The sequence below is a fragment of the Vulpes vulpes genome, chromosome 16 (assembly GCF_048418805.1).
Source record: "Vulpes vulpes isolate BD-2025 chromosome 16, VulVul3, whole genome shotgun sequence".
Taxonomy (NCBI): domain Eukaryota; kingdom Metazoa; phylum Chordata; class Mammalia; order Carnivora; family Canidae; genus Vulpes; species Vulpes vulpes.
In genome coordinates, this window is record NC_132795.1 from 70,822,372 (window position 1) to 70,846,774 (window position 24,403).

Here is a 24,403-nt window from a genome sequence, read left to right on the forward strand (position 1 = left end):
AGAAATGCTGCTTTCCTGCTTAACAAGAGCCCAGCAACCAATAAAATTAAGATATGCAGTAAAAAGCTTTCTGTGTGTGTGTTTGTATATATATATGCATGTGCCTATCTGTGCACATACACATATCCGCATATCTTTTTTGTTTTTGTTGTTGATACAGAATATTTTATTTATGTATGTGATATCTGTAGATGTCTGTCCTCATCTTTATATTTGTCTCTGCATTCGTACTGAACTGCAAAATTCCTAAAGGATGAAACATGTATCTGTTCAACTTTATTTGTACATTCTAAGCATAGTACAAGCAACAAATGGACATCTGACATATTTCAATAGTGATAAAGCACAAGAGAAAATAAAATATAAGTAAATAAGAGACATAAGAAAAGAGCATATGGAAACATACAGAAATTCTTATTTTAGAATTATGCCATACATAATTTCTAAAAATCTACTTCTTTAAGCTCATACATGAGATTATATTGGTTTTCTTATTTAAAGAAAAAGGAAACTTCAATGAGTTACAGAAATAAAATGCAAAATTAAGGTAACAAATATTTTTGTCTCCTGCACTAAAAAAAATAATGATCAGTGGGAAAAAACGAGAAGCGAAGAATAAACTAGACTAATACTGATATACTCTTCATGATTAAAAAAATTGCCTTTTAGTCTTATAGCTATGTGTAGTTTCAGTAAGCCTACAGCTTCTAGGCGTGGCAAACAGGTATGAAATGTATGCTTTACTTCCATGTGCTCACTGGGGTTTTCCTTTTTTTAAAGCTGTGTGTTCCATACATTGACTGGTGTGTTGCTTCCCCTGTTATCATGTACAGCAGGTTCATTGACGACCTTCAACCTATATCACCTAAGGTAATTACCTCCCAGGCAAGGAAGCCACAGCATCCTGTTGATTTTGCCTTCCCAGTATTAACAGAAGGTGGCTTTAAAAATGTAGGTGGGAACCCATGTGTGAATGCAGTCCCCTGGGGAGGCCTGGTAGATACAATCCTTTAATGCCATAAGTAAAGATCAGAGAGGTATGTAGTGAGTGAGTCTGAGAAGTGGGTACATGGCCCTTTTAGAAAGAGCTATGAATGAAGACAATGCAGAATAGGTATGATTGTTTTATGTCTTTAATTTCTTCTTAGCCTACTTGCTTGCTTTTTTACCAGATGACTCTGGAGAACGGAAACCAATTGCTAGGTGGTATATGAAACTGAGTTATATATTTAAGGACTACTTTGTGAAGAAGATTTGCCAGGACATTGTGGAAAGGATTTGTGGAGAGAAATGTCTGTTGTAATGCTCTGCATGCTCAGGCTCAGGGAGTTTCCAAAGAAGAAAAAGGCCACAGAGCTTTTGTCCAATCAATAGCCTCATTACTGCTCAGCCAATAACTCCATTAACACTAAGAGCTGGTTTCCACTTTTGGCAACAAGTTCCAAACTAAAGAATGATGGATGGTCACTTCGTACAGAAATCCACGCCCTCTCTTGCTCACTGTGCATCTGTGTCACAGATGGTTGCAATGTTTCCCATAGTTTATTTTTATACTCTATGAAGCCTATAAGGTCTATGCCTGATTTAAAAAAAAAAATCCATCTGCCAAGGGCCAGTATATAAATGCAGTGATGGGTGATGTTAACCGTGTTGACCAGCTTTCACATCACTATGCTATAGGAATTCCTCATCCATCATTCAGCTCTTATGTGTAGAGAGTTCTACTCATGTGGGCATTAGCATGTTTTTTCAATGAAGTCAGCAAACAGAATATGACAATAACAAGAAGTATCCCTGCTGTATATGTGTGTATCTATCTATCTATCTATCTATCTATCTATCTATCTATCTATCTATCTATCTAATTTTTTTTTAAGAGAGAGAGCATGCACATGGGGAGGGGAGGTGGAAGGAGAGAGGGAAAGAGAGAATCTTAAGCAGGCTCCACACCCAGCACGGAGGCCAACATGCAGCTTGACCTCACTACCCTAAGATCATGACCTGAGCCAAACTCAAGAATCGGGCACGTAAGAGACTGAGCCACCCAGGTGCCCTAAGATTTTTAAACCAATGATTGAAACCAAGAGAGATAATTTTCTTGCCTTTCTTTGTTTCATCTGAGCATAGAGTGATGTTGGGTTCATAAGTGAGTTGACCAGCTCCATTTTCCCCATTATTATCTGTTCTCTGGAACAGTTTGTATAAGATATTTGCTCCCCAGAGATTTCAGAAACTACACCTAAACTGTACCTTAAATGTACCTTAAACCCTTGGTATGGAGAATAGCATTTTGAATTTTAATTCATTTTTTCCTATGGTTATCAGCCTATACAAATTTTCCACTTTCAGCCAACTTGGATAATTTCTATAATCATGTCTATTTCATCCAATTTTTAAATTTAATGAAGTAATATCAATTTCAATTTAAAAATCTTTTCTATATCTGTATTCAGGCCTCCTTTAATTCCTTTTGTTTTTCATTACTATCTTTATTTTTCTTGGTTATAGTTGTAAATATTTGTCAAATATATTGGTCTTCTCAAATAATCTTTTGACTGTGTTCAACTCCACTCATTTATTTTTTTGTCTGTTATATCAATATTTTGCTTTCCTTTTATGATTACTTCAGTTTACTTTCTTTAACTTATCCTCTTGGGTTTTTCCTTATCTGTTTTGAGTGAAATTTATTAATTGTTCAATCTTCCTTTAAGGTTCCATTTTTTTTTTTTCTCAGCACAGTTTTTGAGTTGTAGGTCTTTTATTATTATAAATACAGTTTTAATTTATCCTTTAATATAACCACATGTAATTACTAGAATTTCATATTTTGTTTGCTTGTTGAGTACTTTCAATGACTCCCAATGTCATCACAGTATGTCCATATACGCACACACAGTCCAGCATCTGGACTGTAGGACAACACCTTTGAAATTTTTGTTGAGGTTTCCTCTGTAGACAGAAAATTGCCAAATTTTTGTGAATATTCATCGTATGTTTGAAAAGCATGTGTTTGCTTTTGTGAAAAGAACTGTTTTTTATAGTAGCTTTATTAAGATGTATTTCATATACCATAACATTAACCCATTTAAAGTTTCCAATTTTTGGTGGTATTTAGTATATTCAATGTATTTAGTACATTCATTTAGTAGATATCTACATCCATAGTCATACAAGATAGTTATCTACTATTTTCTTGTGATGTCTTTGTCTGGCTTTAGTATCAGGACAATAATAATAGGAGTAGGATGAGTTGGGTACCTATCTTCAAGTTTGCTGATTCTTTTCTTCTGTCTACTCAAGTACACTGTTGGGACAGCTTAGTAAATTTTTCATGTAAGTTATTATACTTTCCTATGCCAGAATTTCTGTTTTTAGTTTTGTTTTTGTTTGTTTACTTTCTAGCTCTTGATATCCTCTATTTGGTGAAGCATTGTTCTCATGCTTTCCTTTGGTTCTTTAGACATGGTTTCCTTGAGTTTTCTGAAACAGCTAACCTTTGTCTAGTAATCCAACATCCGGGATTCCTCAAGGATATTTACTATTGATTCCTTTATTTCCCCCCGGGTGTGGCCTTTACTTTCTTATTTCTATGCATGTCTTACAATTTCTTGTTGGCAATTGGACATTTTAGAGAACATAATGTGGCAGTTCTAGAAACCAGATTCGCCTCTCTCCCCAGGATTTTTGTTGTTATTGTCGTTTGTTTTTTCAGTAACTTTTCTGAAATAATTCTCTAAAGACTACTTTCTGTTACGTGTGGCTGCTGAAGTCTCTGCTCAGTTAGCTTAGTGATTAACTAGACAGAAATTTCAGTGAGAACCAGTGAGTCTTCCAGTCTTCTCTGAGATGCTCTTTGTGTGTTGGGGCACACTTTCAGTACTTAGATAGGCACCTGACAACTCTGCCTTAGCTTGCCCTTCCTGTTTTCACAGAATCACCAAGTTCAGTTAACATGAACACTTAGGGCCTTCTCAGGTCTTTTCTGAGTGGTACAGTCCAAATGTTTGTATACGCTCCCAATCCAAACTCATGTGTTGAGATTCTAATATCCAATGTGATGGTATCAGTAGGTGGGGTCTTTAGGAGTTACTTGAGTCATGAAGGTAAAACCATCAAGGATGGAAGTAGTGCTTTTCAGGTTCCAGACAGATCCCTTGCCCTTCCCCTGTATAAGGATGTGGCTAGAAGATGCCACTTATACACCAGGGAGAGGGCTCTCACCAGAAGGTAACCACATTGGCCCCTTGATCTTAGACTTTTCTAGCCCCCAGAAATGGAACCAATAAATTTCTGTCATTTTATGCTACCCCGTCAGTGGGTTTTATTATAGCAGCCTGAACAGAACAAAATAGAGTATGTGCACAGCACATGCACAGCCTTATGCGTGTGTGTAGCCTTTTCAATTCCCAGGAATATATATGGGCTTTTAAAAAGCCTTATGGATGGATATCTCATTCACCAGCTTTTACCTTTAGGCTTTATAGTTAGTCTGTGGTTTTCTCTAAATATCACCCACCTCCTCAGGCAGGTGTAAAGTTGAACAATTGCTTCTAAATGTTTTCTACAACTGCCTTAGTCTTTCCTGCTTTGTCAAATATTAGTTGACCATAAAGCTGAGGGCCCATTTCTGGCTCTATTCTGTTCCATTGATCTATGTGTCTGTTTTTGTGCCAATACCACACTGTCTTGATGATCACAGCTTTGTAGTATAACTTGAAATCCTACATTGTGATGCCCTGGCTCTGATTTTCTTTTTCAATATTCCCCTGGGTATTCGGGGTCTTTTCTGATTCCACACAAATCTTAAGATAATTTGTTCCAACTCTGAAGAAAGTCCATGGTATTTTGATAGGGATTGCATTGAACATGTAAATTGCCCTGGGTAACATAGACATTTTCACAATATTAATTCTTCCAATCCATGAGCATGGAATAGTTTTCCATCTCTTTGTGTCTTCCTCAATTTTTTTCAGAAGTGTTCTATAGTTTTTATGGTATAGATCCTTTACCTCTTTGGCTAGGTTTATTCCTAGGTATCTTATGCTTTGGGTGCAATTGTAGATGGAATTGACTCCTTAATTTCTCTTTCTTCAGTCTCATTGTTAGTGTATAGAAATGCCACTGATTTGGGGGCATTGATTTTGTATCCTGCCACACTGCCAAATTGCTCTATGAGCTCTAGCAATCTTGAGGTGGAGTCATTTGGGTTTTCTATGTACAGTATCATGTCATCTGCAAAGAGGGAGAATTTGACTTCTTCTTTGCCAATCTGAAAGTCTTTTATTTCTTTTTGTTGTCTGATTGCTGAGGCTAGGGCTTCTAGTACTATGTTGAATAGCAGTGGTGAGAGTGGACATCCCTGTTGTGTTCCTGATCTTAGGGGAAAGGCTCCCAGTGTTTCCCCATTGAGAGTGATATTTGCTGTGGGCTTTTCATAGATGGCTTTTAAGATTCTGAGGAATGTTTCCGCTATCCCTACATTCTGAAGAGTTTTGATCAGGAATGGATGCTGTATTTTGTCAAATGCTTTCTCTGCATCTATTGAGAGGATCATATGGTTCTTGTTTTTTCTCTTGTTGATGTGATCTATCACATTGAATGTTTTACAAGTGTTGAACCAACCTTGCATCCTGGGGATAAACCCCACTTGGTCATGGTGAATAATCTTCTTAATGTACTGTTGGATCCTATTGGTTAGTATCTTGTTGAGAATTTTTTATGTGTTCACCAGGGATATTGGTCTATAATTCTCCTTTTGGTGTGGTCTTTGGTTTTGGAATTAAGGTGATGCTGGCCTCATAAAACGAGTTTGAAAGTATTCCATCCCTTTCTGTCCTTCGCAACAGCTTTAGTAGAATAGGTATTGTTTCTTCTTTAAATGTTTGATAGAATTCCCCTGGAAGCCATCTGGCCCTGGACTTTTATGTCTTGAGAGGTTTTTGATGACTGCTGCAATTTCCTCCCTGGTTATTGGCCTGTTAAGGTTTTCTATTTCTTCCTGTTCTAGTTTTGGTAGTTTGTGGTTTTCCAGAAATGCATCCATTTCTTTTAGATTGCCTAATTTACTGGCATATAGCTGCTCATAATATGTTTTTAAAATCCTCTGTATTTCCTTGGTATTGGTTATGACCTCTCCTCTTTCATTCATGATTTTATTAATTTGAGTCTTTTCTCTTTTCTTTGTAATAAAGCTGGCTAATCGTTTATCTATCTCATTAATTCTTTCAAAGAACCAATTCCTGGTTTTGTTGATCTGTTCTACAGTTTTTATGGTCTTTATTTCATAGAGTTCTGCTCGAATCTTTATTATCTCTCTTCTTCTGTTTTGTGTAGGTTTTATTTGCTGTTCTTTCTCCAGTTCCTTTAGGTACGAGGTTAGTTTGTGTATTTATGTTTTTTTTCCAATTTTTTGAGGGATGCTTGTATTCCCTCTTAGGACCGCTTTTGCTGTATCCCAAAGATTTTGAACAGTTGTATCTTCATTTTCATTAGTTTCCATGAATCTTTTTAATTCTTCTCTAATTTCCTGGCTGACCCATGTATCTTTTAGTAGGATGCTCTTTAACCTCCATGTGTTTGAATTCCTTCCAAATTTCTTCTTGTAATTGAGTTCTAGTTTCAAAGCATTGTGGTCTGAAAATATATAGGGGACAATCCCAATCTTTTGGTATAGGTTGAGACCTAATTTGTGACCCAGTATGTGGTCTATTCTGGAGAAAGTTCCATACGTACTTGAAAAGAATGTGTATGCAATTGCATTCAAATGGAAAGTTCTGTATATATCTGTGAAATCCATCTGGCCCAGTGTATCATTTAAAGCCCTTGATTCTTTGATGATGTGCTTATAATATCTGTCATTTGCAGAAAGTGCCATGTTGAAGTTTCCTACTATTAGTGTATTATCTAAGTATGTCTTTACTTTGGTTACTAATTGATTGATATACTTGGCAGCTCCCACATTCGGGGCATAAATATTCATGATTTTTGGGTCTTCTTGTTGGATAGACCCTTTAAGTATGCTATAATGTCCCTCTTCATCTCTACTACAGCCTTTGAGATAAACTTTATCTGATATGAGGATTGCTACCCCAGCTTTCTTTTGAGGACCATTTGAATGGTAAATGGTTCTCCAACCTTTCATTTTCAGGATGGAGGTGCCCATAAGTCTAAAATGAGTCTCTTGTAGACAGCAAATAGATGGGTCTTGCTTTCTTACCCAGTCTGAAATCTTACGTCTTTTGATGGGAGCATTTAGCTCATTCACGTTCAGAGTAACTATTGAAAGATATGAATTTAGTGTCATCATAATACCTATTAAGTCCCTGTTTTGTGGATTATTTCTTTGGGCTCCCTCTTTCTTTTACAGGGTCCTCCTTGATATTTCTTGCAGAGCTGGTTTGGTGGTCACAAATTCTTTCAGTTTCTGCCTATCCTGGAAGCTCTTTATCTCTTCTTCTATTCTGAATGAGAGCCTTGCTGGATAAAGTATTCTTGGCTGCATGTTCTTCTCATTTAGGACCCCAAATATATTCCTTACAGCCCTTTCTGGCCTGCCAGGTCTCTGTGGAGAGGTCTGCTGTTAATTTAATATTTCTCCCCATATAAGTTAGGAATATCTTGTCTCTCACTGCTTTAAGGATTTTCTTTTTACCTTTGGAATTTGCAAGTTTCACTATTAAATGTCGAGGTGTTGAAAGGTTTGTATTGATTTGGGGGGGACCTCTCTATCTCCTGGATCTGAATATCTGTTTCCCTCCCCAAAGTAGGGAAGTTCTCAGCTATGATTTGTTTAAATATGCTTTCTGGCCCTCTGAACCTCTGGCCCTCTTGGTGCTCTCTGGAACCCAAATTATATGTTATATTCTTCCTTCTGAGGCTATCATTTATTTCCCTTAACCTTTCCTTATGGTCTTTTATTTTTCTCTTTCTTCCTCAGCTTCCTTCCTTGCCATCAACTTGTCTTCTTTGTTGCTCACTTTTTCTTCCACCTCATTAACCCTCATCATTAGGACCTCCAGTTTGGATTGCATCTCATTTAATTGATTTTTAATTTTGGCCTGATTAGATCTAAATTCTGCAGTCATAAAAATCTCTTGAATCCTTTGTGCTTTTTTCCAGAGCCACCAGTAGCTTTATAATTGTGCTTCTGAATTAGCTTTCTGACATCGAATTGTAATCCAAATTCTGTAACTCTGTTGCAGACAGTACTGTTTCTGATTCTTTCTTTCATGGTGAGTTCTTCCTTCTAGTCATTTTGTTCAGTGCAGAGGCTGTATGAGTGGGCTGAGTCAAGAATGTCAACCATGACCTAAGTAAATTTCACCCTAGATGATTCTGATGATTCTGATGGTCTGATGACCAGAAAATTAAGACAAAGATCAGAACAAAATAAAACAAAAGCACCACTAAAGTGAAAAACTTTAAAACAAAGTAGTAAAAAATAAAAGGCCAAGAACTGCAAAGAAGAATGGAAAAAAAGAAAAGAGAAAAAAAGAAGAGGAAAAAGCAAAAGTAAGGAGGGAAAAAAAGAAAAAAGGAGGGGACTGGGAAATGGTGGTGGTGACGAAGTTGTAGTAGAGAGAGTGTAGTCTACCTGAGAGGTCCTAGAGGGTGATCCTCTTGGTTCTGAATATATTAAGTTCTGTATATTAGAAGATGCTCAGTCCCAAATTTATATAAACCAGAAATACTTGTAGAGAGCCCCAACACTGACCTTCAAAACATAAACAAGATAAAAGAGGGGGGAAGAATGGGAATGAAGAGATAATATAAACTCACAGAATGGACCAGCATGGTATACCACTTGGTTCTGGGTGCATGCTGGTCATGTTTTAGAAGGTATTCTGCCATTGTAGAACAAAATAAGGCAGAGAAAACAAAAAAACACAAAACAAAACAAAAAAAGCATATCTCATATATCTCCCAAAATTAAGTTGAATATATTGAAGGGCATCTGAAAGTGGAAAATATGTCTTGCTAGAAGCGAAAACCCTTATCTCTATGGCATTCTGGCTGTTCTTTCTTTAAATCTTAGGTCGAATTCATAGGTGTTCAGGATGATTTGAAAGTTATCTAGGTAAGTTGGTGGGGCCAGGTGAGTTGAGGACCCCTACTCCTCTGCCATCTTGCCCTGCAGCCTTACCAAAGTTCTAAAGAAAAAAAAAATTTGATTCTATTAATTTTTGCCAGTTTTTTCTTTGCTTTTATGGAGAATATAATTTTTGAAGGTCTTTATTGTAATATTTCCCTTCGTGTAACCCTCTTATTAGCTGTTTAATGGCTGTAGGATCTGTAGGGATAATCCCTATTTAATTTCTGATGTGTCTTCCTTTTTATTGTTGTTGGTCTTGCTAGAGATTTATTAATGTTAATGTCTTTTTTCAAAGAAACATTTTTGTCTCATTGATTTTGCTCCTGTTTTTCTATTTTCAATTTCATCACTTTCCATTCTGATCTTTATTTTTGCCTTATAATTTTCTTGAAGTTATTTTTCTTTCCTTTCTTTTTTTGTCTTTTTGTTTTCTTTTTTTGAGATAAGAACTCAAATAACTGATTTGAGACCTTTACTCTTTTCTAGGGTATCCATTTAGTACTATGAAATGTTTTTTCAGAACTGTTTTCAATGCATCCCACATATTTTGATATGCATTTTAAATTTTCTTTGAGACTTTCTATTTGGCCTATGGATTAACTAGAAGTGTATTATTTAATTTCCTCATATTTACAACTTTTTCCATTCTTTCAGTTACTAATTTGTACCTTGAATCTCTTGTGGTCAGAAAATATATTTATGATTCAATTTACTTTAAGTTTTTTGAAATTTATTTTATGACCAGGCTCTGGGGCTTTACTGGGGGTAAAATGTATATTCTGCTGTTATTGGGTAGAGTACATAATATATATGAATTAGATTCATTGGTTGATTGTGTTGTTCAGATTTTCTTTATCTCAGCTAAGTTTTGAGTCTGGTAGTTCTTTCAGTCGCTGAAGGAGGATGTTGAAGTTCCCAACTATAACTGTGGATTTGTCAGTTTTTTTCTTTTTATTTTTTTAGCTCAATAAGGCTCTGTTGTTCGGTTAATACACACTTAGGATAATTATATCTTTTGGTGAATTGATTCTTTTATGATTATGTAATGCCTCTCTTTGTATCTAGAAATTTTCTTTGCTCCAAGTCTACTTTATCACATATTAATAAAATCTATTGTCTAAAAATTTAAATTCTAAATTTAAAATAAGTAAATATTAATCATTTCAACAAAACATCAAGAATTAAATAGTAGATATCACTATAAATATTTTAATCTTAATTATTACATTTTTATTTTTTAATTGATGTTTTCATAGTATATATTTTTATATCCTTTTAGTGCCTTATGTCATTGAATTTGAAGTGATTTTTTTTTTCATACATTCTGCCATTTTCTGTTCTTGGATAGTAGATCTGCTAGTCACAAATTCCTTTAGTTGTCCTTTGTCTGAGGTCTTTATTTCCCCTTTATTTCTCAGGAATAGTCTCACTGGATATTGAATTTGCAACTGACTTTTTTCTTTCATCACTTGAAAAATATGTACCACTTTCTGCTGGCTCCATGGTGGCACATGAGACCCACTATCATTTTAATTGGTGTTCCTTCATAGGATATGCTTCATTTGTCACTGCTTTCAAGATTTTTTTCTTTGCTTTTGTTTTCAGAAGCTTAATTATGATGCATGCAGTAGGCAGAATAATAGTCCCAAAGACATCCAGGCTCTAAGGCCTATTACCCATGAATATATTACCCTACATGGTAAAAGGGACTTTGTACATGTATTAGGTTAAGGTCTCTGAAATGGGAAGATTATCCTGGTTTATCTGGGTGAGTAAAACCAAATTTTCCCAGCTATAATCAGAGAGCAATGTGACAACTGAAGAAGGCACAGAGAAATGTGATATTGCTGGTTTTGAAGATGGAGCCAAGAAACATGGGAAGAATCTGGAAAAGGCATGGAAACATATTATCCCCCAGAGCCTCCAGCAAGGAATGTAGTATTGCTGGCAACTTGACATTAGTCTGATGAAATTTATAATGGATCTCTGACTTACAGAACTATATGGTAATAAACTTGTTATGTTTTTAATTTGTGGTAATTTGTTATGACAGCTATAGAAAACTAATACAAAATGTCTTGATTTAATTATCTTTGAGTTTATTTTGTTTGAGGTTCATTATGGTTCTTAAATCTGCAAGTTTGCATTTTTCACAAAATGTGCACTGATTATTTCTTTGAGTATTCTTTTAGTTCCACTTTCTTTCTTATCTCTTTTTGGGACTCCAATGATAACAATGCTAGACCTTCTATTATTTATAATAATTCTGTAGGGCTCTGTCCATTCTTCTGAGTCACTTTTCTCTCTGTTGTTTTGTTTGTTCTCTCTGTTCTCTTTGTTGTTTTGAGAGAGTTCTATTAATCTGTCCTCACATTCATCAATTCTATCTTCGGTCATCTACACTGTTAGAGTATACACTATACAAGAAGTTTGAGAATTTTCCATTGTATTTTTCAGATCTATAATATCCAAAATGTTCTTTTCAAAGACTTCTATTCCAGGGCTGAGATTTTCCATTTTTTTTCATTTGTTTCAAGAGAACTTGTCATTGATTGTTAAAAAACTTTTATGAAGGTTGCTTTAAAATCCTTGTCATATAATTCCTCCTTATAAATCATGTCAGAGTTGGTGTCAGTTGATTGAGAGTCAAGCCAAGATTTTCTTTGTTCTTTCTATTATGGGGGGCTTTTATTGTATCCACAGCATTTTCTCTGTTATGTTAGGAGATCCTGGGCCCTATTAAATCTATTATTTCTGAGGGAGTCACCCTGTTTAATTAGAATACAGGTTCTGGTCTACTTTTGTGGGCTGTGGTTTCAATGCCAATTTAATTTTCAGAAAACTCTTGAATTTTCAGAAACTTGGTAATTTTTACCTGAGTATCTGGTGCTGCAGCTGTCTAAGAAGGTAGAAGGGGTCTTTCAGCCTGCCTTCCTGCTATCTCTCAGGTCAGAGAAGGGAGTCTCAAGCCCAGCAGAGAAGTAGAACATTTCCCATGGTTGTTTATTGTTGGCTGGGCTCCAAATCCATCCCTTTGCTGGTAGTGTTTGGCTCACTTGATGTTGTTAGATAGACTCCCATTAGATGTGGGGAAAGAATAGCCCATCTGGACTGCCTGATACTGCTGGGTCAGGAGTCAAAAAATGCCAGGTCCAGGTCACCTTATTCTATTGGTTACAGAGATGTAAGGCACTCTGCCACAGTGCTGTTCCTCTAGTCCTGTGGGTCTTCTTACCACATTTGAGATATCTCTTTTGATTATCTCTTGTGTTACTTTCAGGGTTTACAGTTGCCTAATGGGTAGAAGCAGAGTGAGAACAGTCTACACCACCTAATTTGGACTGCAAGGAGATTGTCTATATTCAGTTACAACTTTTATCCTTCCCCTTAAAAGGCAATAGTGTTATACTACTTTAGTTTTATTTACTACCCTCTCTCCTTTTTTATTACTATTGCCAAATATTTCAGTTAAACATATATTTTAAACTACACAACATGTTTTTTATTTCAGTTCTTTCATATTATTTTAGGCTCTGTTTTTATTCATGTCTTGATACAAAATTAAATCACAATTCCTTTTTGTTATTGATAGTGTTTAAATAAGGAGGTTTTCCTGCACTTTTAGGGACAGATTCTAGTGTACGGGTGGGGATGGACCAGAGTAGTTTTTTAGATTCCTGGGTCAAAGTCTTCTTCCTTTGTTGAAAGTAACAACAAATGGCCTGAGATCTGGCTCCCCTGATTCTCATTTTTCAGTATGGGAACCCTAGTTCTTACTATGCTCATCTGATCTACTACTAGCAGTTGTTTCATTTTGTTTCTGGAGGGGAGAGTTTGTTAAAGATGCGGACCACTCTCTCATCTTCCCACTGCCACTCAGCAGATCCCTGTGGCCCCTCTGCCCTTGCACCCAAATGGGAGTAGAGACTCGATCCCAGGACCCTGAGATCATGACCTGAGCCAAAGGCAGATGCTCAACCACTAAGCCACCCAGGCATCCCTGTATACCTGTTATTAACCATGGCAACTTACCTTTCATCTAAGTACACCACAATGTTGCCTTATTTTTGTGTGTGTGAGGTTCGCCATGATCTCTAGATCTTTTTCTTTTGTTATCTCAAATAGAAGGAAATTCCTAATTGTATTTTTCACAGTTCCTCTTCCTCCCCTTCCTCCTCCTTCTTTTGTGGACCTTTCTTTTTTTTCTGAGCATTTTTCCCCCAGCCCTTTTTTAAACAACAAAGTGAAAGATTTAGACGAGGAAAAGTAATTTCAAACCCTAAATGTGTACAAAATTGCCCACCAACATCTGTGAATAGATCAGCATATTTTTCCCCAAGGCATTTCATAAAATCTTTTAACAATATCTTCAGCATGATTTACATGGATTTGAGCATTTTTTCCACCCACGTGTTTAGCCATACTATTTATTAAATTGCACGTCTTTATGCTTCAGCACATCTTGTACTGACTATCCAGTGAGAAGAGGCTTTTAATGTTTTATTAATGCCTCATTCATTTATGGCCTGTACCTTCCTTGCTCTCACTACTGTTGCATTATGTGCTGCATGAATGAATATTTATTTGGCTCAGCCTTAGGTTTATAAAATCTGCTACTTAAGTCTTCTTTTGTAATTAGAACTTCTCTCTGTGATTTTATTCCTCTTTTTTTCCAGTTTTTTCTTTTTCCTCTCTACTTCACTCAAGACTAAAAATAATACATAAAAATTTTCTATCTGCCTCATATGCTAGATTTTTTCTTTTCTTTTCTGATTTTCTGCTGAGACTTGCTATGATCAGGATACCCTGAGTCCCTTTTATATTATCAGATTAGCTGTAAAATAGAATTGAGAGGAATGTACCTAGCTCTCTTTGGGCTATGAAAAAAACAAAGTCTCCATATTAAGCAAAATTGCAGAAAATATATTAGTACCTGAAGAAGACTAAGGGAGTTTCATGTTTTTCAAAATTGGCTAGGAGAGATGATTCTCAATTTTGTCTTGGATCTTTCTGGCCAGTACAAGGGCTGGGATGGGTTCCTACGCTTGATAGCATTGACCAGGACTCCACCCAAAATCTGAAAATGGATCCTTTCTACAAGAGAATGTTTGATTTTATAAGAGAGGAGTTTGTCCTGCAGCCTCCTCATGCCCAGGAGTACAACCAACCCCGTGCCCTGCAAAGAGCAACATCATTTTGTGTTAAGGAATGAGAGAATCAATAACATACTGTGCACTGACACAGGTGTCAGGTGAGGTTGGTGTTTTCCAGCCATCCTGGCTGATTGGCACAACACTCCCCACCCCCTGAGACTCATTATTATTATTTTATCAAAGATTGTTGGCAAAGTTAAAGGTTTATAACTATTAAATATTAAGGTGGAACTAAAATTCAAATCCAGGTTTTTCTAATTCCTTATCTCAGCCTCTTCCCACCATTCCTCTATGATGGCATCTTCTTATCTGTTAACCCTGATACCAAGAGGACAAACACGTAACAATAGAGTATATAACTGCCACTTAACTCTAATGTATTCTTGTCCCCAGATTTTGGCTTTTTTTCTTTTCTTTTCTTTCTTTTTTTTTTTTTTTTTTTGGCTTTTTTGTATAAATCCTTGCTTCATTCTTTACAGTCTTGTTCAATTTTGATCTTATTTAAGTATGTTAGATGAAGGTTGCTGTTTTGAAATTGGAATTATTCAGAAATCAGGGTTTATTCATATGAATATGTCTTAGGGCTTACCTGGGTAGGTGGGCTGCCCCACTCAAATTGCCACTAACCCACTGCTGATGAAGGGAACGTTCCCTGCAGGTAGTCAGAATCCTCTGGTTCTGGCATCAGGAGTGATCCAATGCCTTCCCCTCCATGTGGGTGATAGCTATCTCTCCCTTAATTCCTCCAATGTGATAATTGTCCATTTGGTCTCCTTTTCCTGCTGTGGGAGTTGCTGTCCTTGTATGCTTGCTGGTTCCTCTGGCAACTCCCCACTGTTCTCTGAGGGGTATGCCTTGGTCTAGAAAAGAGCTCAAACTCAAAGCACTTACAGCTCTGGTAAAACTATACATTCTGATTCAATATATCTGAAGCAAGACCTGAGATCTTTCATTATGAAATAGCTCCAGGTGATGCCAGTGCTGCTGGTTGGCAGACCCCCTTCTGAGCAGCAAAGTTTGAGAAGCTGCACCCTGCCCTACCCTATAGCATAGGCTATTCCCAATTATCCAGATTACCCAGTGGAAGCCAATTTACAGATAAACATAATGGTAAAAACAAGGCCATAGTCAGCCCTTGATTATCCAGGAAAAAATTAACTGTGACAGCTACAGCAGAAACCTGGATCAAAGGGGCCAATCTCCCTAGCAGGTGTCCTTAATCAGGTTGATAATTAGGCAGCAGTTAATTAGAATTTCTGTCACAGTCCCAAAGAATGCCAACTGGGTGGGTGGGCAGCCCAGGAATGGAACAAAACAACAGTTGAGAGAACCTGAAGCCCAGATAGCCCAGGATGTTACAGGAGAGAACTGGGACTGACCATGAGCACTAACTGGGAAGGATAGAGCTTGCAACAATAGTGAATCCACAAAAGGAGACCCTAAAACAGCACAGAGGTGATAACATTCGATAGAATGATATCTGAAAGTTGGCTTCTGAGGGGTCCCATCGTGACAAAATAGGGGATCCTGCAATCTGGCCTTGGGGTACTCACCCACTACCCTTCTCAGACTCTATATGTATCTAAGATCCTGGGAGTCAAGTCTACTGACCACTGCCATGTTCATGATGTGTAATCTGACTTGCTTCTCCCAATTGGGAACATCACTATAGATGCCATAAATTACTCTGAAATGATATAATCTTGATCATTCTAATTTTGAGAATCCTTCTATCTTGACCCTTTATGCTTTATAAGCATTTCCATGATACTAGCTTATTTGATCCTGAAAACAACTTGGGATTTAACAGAGCACTGGTCATCACCTCATTTATAGTTAAGGGAATTGAAGCCCCAAATCACAGAGTAACAGTTTATAATTGAAACTAGAATCCATGTTTCTTTATTCCCAGGCTAGTCATCTTTTCATCATGTTGCCTGCATTGTCATTTCTCTTACCATTCATAGAGTACACCAGAATAGTTTTAAATTAATCTTAGTGAAGATCCTGAAGAAAACTTTAAAATATAAGTTTCTTTTTTTTTGGCTTTTTCTGGGATGCCGGGGGGAAGAAAAGCTGTTTGTTTAAGTAGTTTCCTTCCATGAACTTACTTCATTTATTTATCAGATTAAGTTTAAGCTGAGATAAATTTAGATCCTTAAAGAGCAGAGGGATCATTTCTGTTTCAGTAGTAAATATTGTGGATATGGGACGGTTTATTCTCTATTATTCTATGCATGCAAAAATTATATATATTTATCCCCATGATACTCTAACAATCTACTCCAACTCTTTATTTGGAGGCACAGTTTGAATCATGGAGCAGGGAAGGGAATCCCAAACAGAACAGAATGCTCATGGACTTTAGGAGACAGATAGGAGTACAGGCCACTGGAAGTTGTGGGGCAGAGTACAAGAGAGAAAGGGGAACAAAATAAAAGATACAAAGAGCCACAGAAATTCGCATGAGTGTCTCCTTGTATCTTTCCTGAATTATAAGATAGTGTGTACAGGATGAAACTACATGAGATAGGGCAAAGGTCAGAGAGTAATGAGCTGAATGGTTCCCAGAATTCACACAATCCTAGAAATTATACAAGTTCACCATTAGCCGAGGAGTCCTCCTTTGTTATTCAAGGAATTCATTAGAAACTTCAAATAGAGCCACACCTTAGAAGTGGGCTGCCCTATCCCTAAAATAAAGGCAACTCCAGATGAATCATAACAAAGCTTAAAAGAAACATCAAAAGAAGCTGAAAATAACCTACCAGAAAAATGCCCTACACATTTGAGAACAAACAAAAATCCAGGGTTGCCTGGGTGGCTCAGTGGTTGAGCATCTGCCTTTGGCTCAGGTCGTGATCCCAGGTTCTGGGATTGAGTCCCGCATCAGGCTCCCCTCAGCAAGCCTGCTTCTCCCCCTGCCTGTGTCTCTGTCTGCCTCTCTCTGTGTGTCTCTCATGAATAAATAAATCTTAAAAAAAATTTTTTTTAAGTTCAGATACTTACCAAAAAAAAATTATAATTTCCAGCATCTAATTAAGAATTACCTACCAGAGAAGCCAGGAAACAGAAAAATGTGACCCATAACTAGGAGAAAAATTAGACAATAGAAACAGATCCAGAAATGATAGAAATGATGGAATTGACAGAGAAGTACATTAAAATGGCTACTATAATTCTGTTTATGTTGTTTAAAAGAAAATATTAATATAGTAAAGATAGAAATGAAAAACATATAAAGAACTAAATGGACTTTCTTTTTTTTTCTGTTATTGTCACAAATTCACTTATTTGTTTATTTAGTATATTTTTTATTTTTTAATTTTTTTTATTTTTATTTTTTTATTTATGATAGGCACACAGTGAGAGAGAGAGAGAGAGAGAGAGAGAGAGAGGCAGAGACATAGGCAGAGGGAGAAGCAGGCTCCATGCACCGGGAGCCCGACGTGGGATTGGATCTGGGGTCTCCAGGATCGCGCCCTGGGCCAAAGGCAGGCGCTAAACCGCTGCACTACCCAGGGATCCCTATTTAGTATATTTTTTAACTAAGCTATGTATTAAAATGCCATTTTACATAATTATTTCCAGAAATCTGTTCTTCTGCATGTAGGTTTGGGTAACCTCTGGTATAACATTCACACACACACACACACACACACACACACTTTTTTTTGTATATTTTTTTATTGGAGTTTGATTGCCAACATATAGTATAACACCCAGTGCTCATCCCATCAAGTGCCCCCCTCAGTGCCCATCACCCAGTCACCCCCACCCCCCGTCCATCTCCCCTTCCATCTCCCCTTCCACTACCCCTGTTCGTTTCCCAGAGTTAGGAGTCTCTCATGTTCCATCACCCTCTCTGATATTTCCCACTCATTTTCTCTCCCTTCCCCTTTATTCCCTTTCACTATTTTTTATATTCCCCGAATGAATGAGACCATATAATGTTTGTCCTTCTCCGATTGACTTAGTTCACTCAGCATGATACCCTCCAGTTCCTGGTGGGTTTTGTCATTTCTAATGGCTGAGTAATATTCCATTGTATACATAGACCACAGCTTCTTTATCCCAAATGGACTTTATTGAGATTAAAAACAATCTCTGAGACTATTGGGTGGGGGAGGGGGAGAGGCTGGAAAGATGGTAGAATGGGAGGACCCTAAACTCACCTTGTCCCACAGGTACAACTAGATAACATTCACATCAGCAAAAATAACCTCCCAAATTATCTGAAGGCTGGCAGACCAAGAACAAAGATAGAGAAGGCCACATAAAAGAAAGGTAGGAAGGGTGAAGACATAGTTTGGGAATGAAATGGAACATGGCTCTCCATGGTGGGACGGGGGCAGGTGGCATGGAGAAGGGCAAAAAACAGACTATCACACTAGGGATTCATTTTCTGTACTGGGAAAATGAATCCCTATAACATTTGGTTTTGAAAACTGAGTGAGGCCAGTCTCATGAGTTCTTAGAACCAGCAGGATTTAAAGCCTGGAATTTTAAAAATTGGAGGGCTTAGCTCTGGGAGAGCCTGAAGGACATTAAGAAGCTGAGACCCCACCCTTCAGGAGACAGCATGGTAAACAACAGAGATATAGCAGGGAAGAAGCAGTTTGAAAAACTGTCATGGGCAGAAGAGAGGGAGAGTGTTTACTCATCTCAGAGCATGGCCCAGAGAGGCAAGAATCCTGAGGAGAACCCCAGGAAAAAAAGAACTGGCAGGTACCATCTCCTTCCTCTGACCAGCATAAACACAGTACCACCTGTGGGAACCAGTGTGGCACCAGCACTCCCTACCTAACTTGCTTACACCAAAGCTCCCCACAATGTTTCAGCAGATCCCCCCTCCCTAGTCATGCTTGCCTCAGTCCTGGTGCCGCGGGGCCCCTACCCCAAGAAGAACAGCAAAAACTTGCCAGCACTCTGTTTTCCCACATGCAACTTTTTACATGGCCGAGTTTCCAGTGGCAGTGGTGGCAGATCTCATTTTGCAAGCAGACCAGCACAGACCTTGTTAAAATGTACTCCACTTGGCCAGAGAAAAGCACTGCTTGCTCACCACAGGCAAAGACAGCCTCTGCAGACAACTGGACTCAAAGGAAAAAGTGGCCAGGACTAAATAGCAGGGCATAGGCAACACACATAGGAGTCACTCTGTGAAGCACCAGGTCCTAGGGAACAGGGGACACCACACTGCAGGGCATTACAGGACCTTTTCTTCCCAAGGTCATTACTTTCAAGAGCAAAATATGTAGCTGACTTTTCTAATATACACAGACACAGAGTTAGACAAAATTGGGAGACTGAGGAGTATCTCCCCAGTGAAAGACTGGAACCAAACCACAGCAATAGACCAAAGTAAAAAGGATATAAGTAATATGACTAATAGATTTTATTTTTTAAAAAGATTTTATTTATTTGTTTATTTGCAGAGAGAGAGAGCACACAAGGAGGGAGAGTGGCAGGCAGAGAGAGATGTAGAAGCAGACTCCCCACTGAGCAGGGAGCCTGATGCAGGGCTCAATCCCAAGACCTGGGATCATGACCTGGGCTGAAGGCAGATGCTTAATCAATTGAGCCACCCAGGTGCTCCACCTGATAGAGATTTTAAAGTAAGTAATGATCATAAAGATACTCACTGGACTTGAGAAAAGAGTGGAGGACATCAGTGAGACCCTTTACAAAGAGATAACAAAGAACTCATCAAATATAAAGAACATAATAAATGAAATTAAAAATACACTTGATGGAAGGCTAGATGAAGCAGAGAATTAATGACCTGGAAGACAGAGTAATGGAGAGTAAAAGTGCTGAGCAAATCAGAGGGAAAAAATATGCAAATTGAGAATAGTCTTAGGGAAATCATGACTCCATCAAACATAATAACATTCATATTATAGGAGTCCCAGGAGAAGAAGAGAAAAGTGGGTTGAAAATTTATTTTAAGAAATAATAGCTGAAAAATTCCCTAATCTGGGGAAAGAAACAGATATCCAGGTCCAGGAGGCACAGAGATTTCCCCTAAAAAAGATCAACCCAAGGAGGTCCACAAGACACACTGTAATTAAAGTAGTGATAAAGAAAAAAATTTGAAGGCAGCAAGAGAAAAGAAAACAATTACACACAAGGGAAACCCCAAAGGCTGTCAGCAGATTTTTCAGCAGAAACTTTGCAGGCCAGAAGAAAGTAGCATGATAGATTCAGAGTGCTAAAAGGGAAAACTCTGTAGCCAAGAATACTCTATCCAGCAAGGCTATCATTCAGAAGAGAAGGAGAGATAAAAAGTTCCTAGATAAACAGAAGCTAACCATCCCTACATCAAATATTAAAGGGGACTTTTAAATGGAAAGGAAAGACCATAAGTGAGAGTATGAAAAGTTAAAAACACAAAGGCAGTAAAAACAAGTATTTCTGTAAAAATCAGTCAAGGGATTCATAAAATAAAAGGGTGTTAACTATGGCACCATATACCAAACTCATATACCTAGAACAAGGGTGGGAGAGAAGAGTAAAAACTGGGTTCAAACTTGAGCAACTATCAACATAATATAGACAGTAATATGGAGAATATGTTATATACAAACCTATGGTCACCAAAAATTAAAGACCAGTAATAGATATGCAAAGAATAAAGAGAAAGGAATCCAAGGATAACACTAAAGAAAGCCAATAAACCAAGAAAGAGATCAAGAGAAGAAAGGATCAGAGAAAAACTACAAAAGCAACCACAAAACAAGTAAAACAATGGCAATTAATACCATTGAGGTATATATTATATGTAAATTTATATAATAAATTATTGAGGATAATAAGTATTACTTATTGAGTAATAGTCACTCAATAAGTAATTGAGTAATTACTCAATAATTACTTTGAATGTAAATGAACTAAATGCTCCAATCAAGAGACATAGGATAACAGAGTAGATTTTAAAAAAATAAGACTTATCTATATTCTGCCTATAAGAAACTCATTTCAGACCTAAGGCACCTGCAGATTGAAAGTGAGGGGATGGAGAAACTATTATCATGCAAATGATGTCAAATGAAAACTGGGGTAGCAATACTTATATCAGACAAAATATACTATAAAACACAGACTGTAACAAGAGAAAAAGAAGGATACTCTATAATAATAAATAGGAAAACCCAACAAGAGGATGTAACAATTATAAATATTTATGTACCCAACACAGAAGCACCCAAATACATAAAAGTTAAGAAACAAATATAAAGGAACTAATAGAGAGTAATAAAACAATAGTAATGGACTTTAATAATCCACTTAACCTGGATGAACAGATCACCCAAACAGAAAATCAACAAGGAAACAGTAGCTTTGGATGACACACCAGATGGATATCAGATGGATTTAACAGATATATTCAGAATAGTCCATCCTCAACCAATAGAATACACATTCTTTTCAAGTGCACATGGAAAATTCTCCAGAATAGATCACAATTAGGCCACAATACAAGTCTCAAAAAATTCAAAAAGATCAAAGTCATACCATGCATCTTTTCTGACCACAACACTATGAAACCAAGTGTTTCCAACAAGAAAAAAATCTGGAGAGAACATAAATACATGGAAGTCAAATAGCATGCCACCAAGCAATGAATGGGTCAACTAAGAAATCAAAGAAGAAATAAAAAATTATGTGAAAATGAAAACACAATAATGCACAACCTTTGCGATGCAGCAAAAGCAGTTCTAAGAAGGATGTTTATAGCAATAGAGGCCTACCTTAAGACGCAAGAAAAGTCACAAATAAACAATGTAACTTCATGCCTGAAGGAGCTAGGAAAAGAACAAATAAAAGAACAAATGAAACCCAAAACCGTATAAGGCAGGAAATAATAAAGATTAGAAAGAAAGAAATGATACAGAAACTAAAAACAAAACAAAACAACAACAACAAAAAAAAACGAGTAGAACAGATCAATGATTGAACTGATTCCTTGAAAAGATCAACAAAATTGATAAGTCTAGGTTTCAGGTTCAAAGCCAGACTCATCAAAAAGAGAGGGAGGGGTACCCAAATAAACAAAATCAGAAATGAAAGAGGAGAAATAGCAATAGCCACCACAGAAATACAAAATATTATAAGAGAATATTATGAAAAATTATATCTCAACAAGTCAGACAACATAGAAAGAATATGTAAATTCCTCAAAACATACTACCTACCAAAACTGAAGTAGGGAGAAATAGAACATCTGAAGAGACTGATTACCAGCAATGAAATTGAGTCAGTAATCAAAAAACTCCCAACAAATAAAAGTCCAGGACCAGATACCTTTACAGGAGAATTCTACCAAACATTTAAATAAGAGTTAATCCTTATTCTTCTCAAGCTATTCCAAAAAATAAAAGAAAAAATAACTTCCAAATTCATTATATGAGGCCAGCATCATCCTGATGCCAAAACCAGATAAACATACTACAAAAAAGAGAGAGAACTACTGGCCAATATCTCTGATGAACAGAGATGCAAAAAATCCTCAACAAAATACTAGCAAACCAAATCCAGCAATACATTAAAAAAAAAAAATCATTCACCATGGTCATGTGGGATTTATTCCCAGGATGAAAGAATGGTTGAATATTCACAAATCAATCAACATGATACATCACATCAATAAAAGAAAGGATAAAAACCACATGACCATTTAGATGCAGAAAAAGCATTTGACAAAGTATAATACCCATTCATGTTAAAAAAATCTCAAGAAAGTAGGCTTAGAGGGAACATACTTCAACATAATAATGGCTTTATATGAAAAAACCCACAGCTAATATTATACTCAATGTGGAAAATTTTAGAGCTTTTTTCCTAAGGTCAGGAACAAGACAAGGATGTCCACTCTCACCACTTTTATTCAACATAGTACTTTGAAGTCTTTGCCACAGCAACTGGACAACAAAAAGAAATAAAAGGCATCCAAACTGCTAAAGAAGAAGTTAAACTGTCACTATTTTTTCAGATGATATATTATATATAAAAAACCTAAAGACTCCACCAAAAAATCTATGAGAACTGACAAATGAATTCAGTTAAGTCACAACATACAAAATCAATGTACAGAAACCTATTGCATTCCCCTACACTAATAAAGCAACAGAAAGGGAGAGTAAGAAAAATTCCCATTTACAATTATACCAAAAAGAATAAAATGTCTAGGAATAAACAACCAAAGAGGTGACAGATCTGTACTTTGAAAACTATAAAACATGGGCAAAAGAAATTCAAGACAAAGAAATGGAAATGCTCATGGATTGGAAGAACAAATATTGTTAAAATGTCTATACTACCCAAAGCAATCTACAAATTTAATGCAATCCCTATTAAAACACCAACATCATTTTTCACAGAACTAGAACAAACAATCCTGAAATTTGTATAGAATCACAAAGACCTCAAATAGCCAAAATAATCTTGAAAAAGAGAAAACTGAATGTGTCAAAACTCTAGACTTCAAATGATATTACAAATCTGTAGTAATTAAAACAGTAATGATACTGGCATAAATATATACACATATATCAATAGAACAGAATGGTAAACCTAGAAATATACCCACAATTACATGGTCAATTATTCTTTGACAAAGCAGGAAAGAATATCCAGTGGAAAAAAGACAACCTCCACAACAAATGGTATTGGGAAAACTGGACAGCTACATGTAAAAGAATGAAGCTGGACCACTTTCTTACACCACACACAAAAATAAACTCAAAATTGATTGGGACGCCTGGCTGGCTCAACGGTTGGGTGCTTGCCATCACCTCAGGTCATTATCCCTGGATCCAGGATCAAGTCCCGCATCAGGCTCCCTGCGAGGAGCTTGCTTCTTTCTCTCTGCCTGTTTCTCTGCCTCTCTCTCTCTCAGTCTGTGTCTCTCATGAATAAATAAATAAATCTTTTTAAAAAAATAAACTAAAAATTGATTAAAAAGCTAAATATGAGACCTGAAACCATAAAAATCCTAGAAGAGCACAGGCAGTAATTTTTCTAACATCAGAGAAAAGAAAACAAAACAAAAACAATGTTGGTTTTTTTTTTCTTTTTTTTGAAGATATGTCTCCTGAAGCAATGGAAATAAAAGCAAAAATAAACTATTGGATTACATCAAAATAAAATGTTTCTG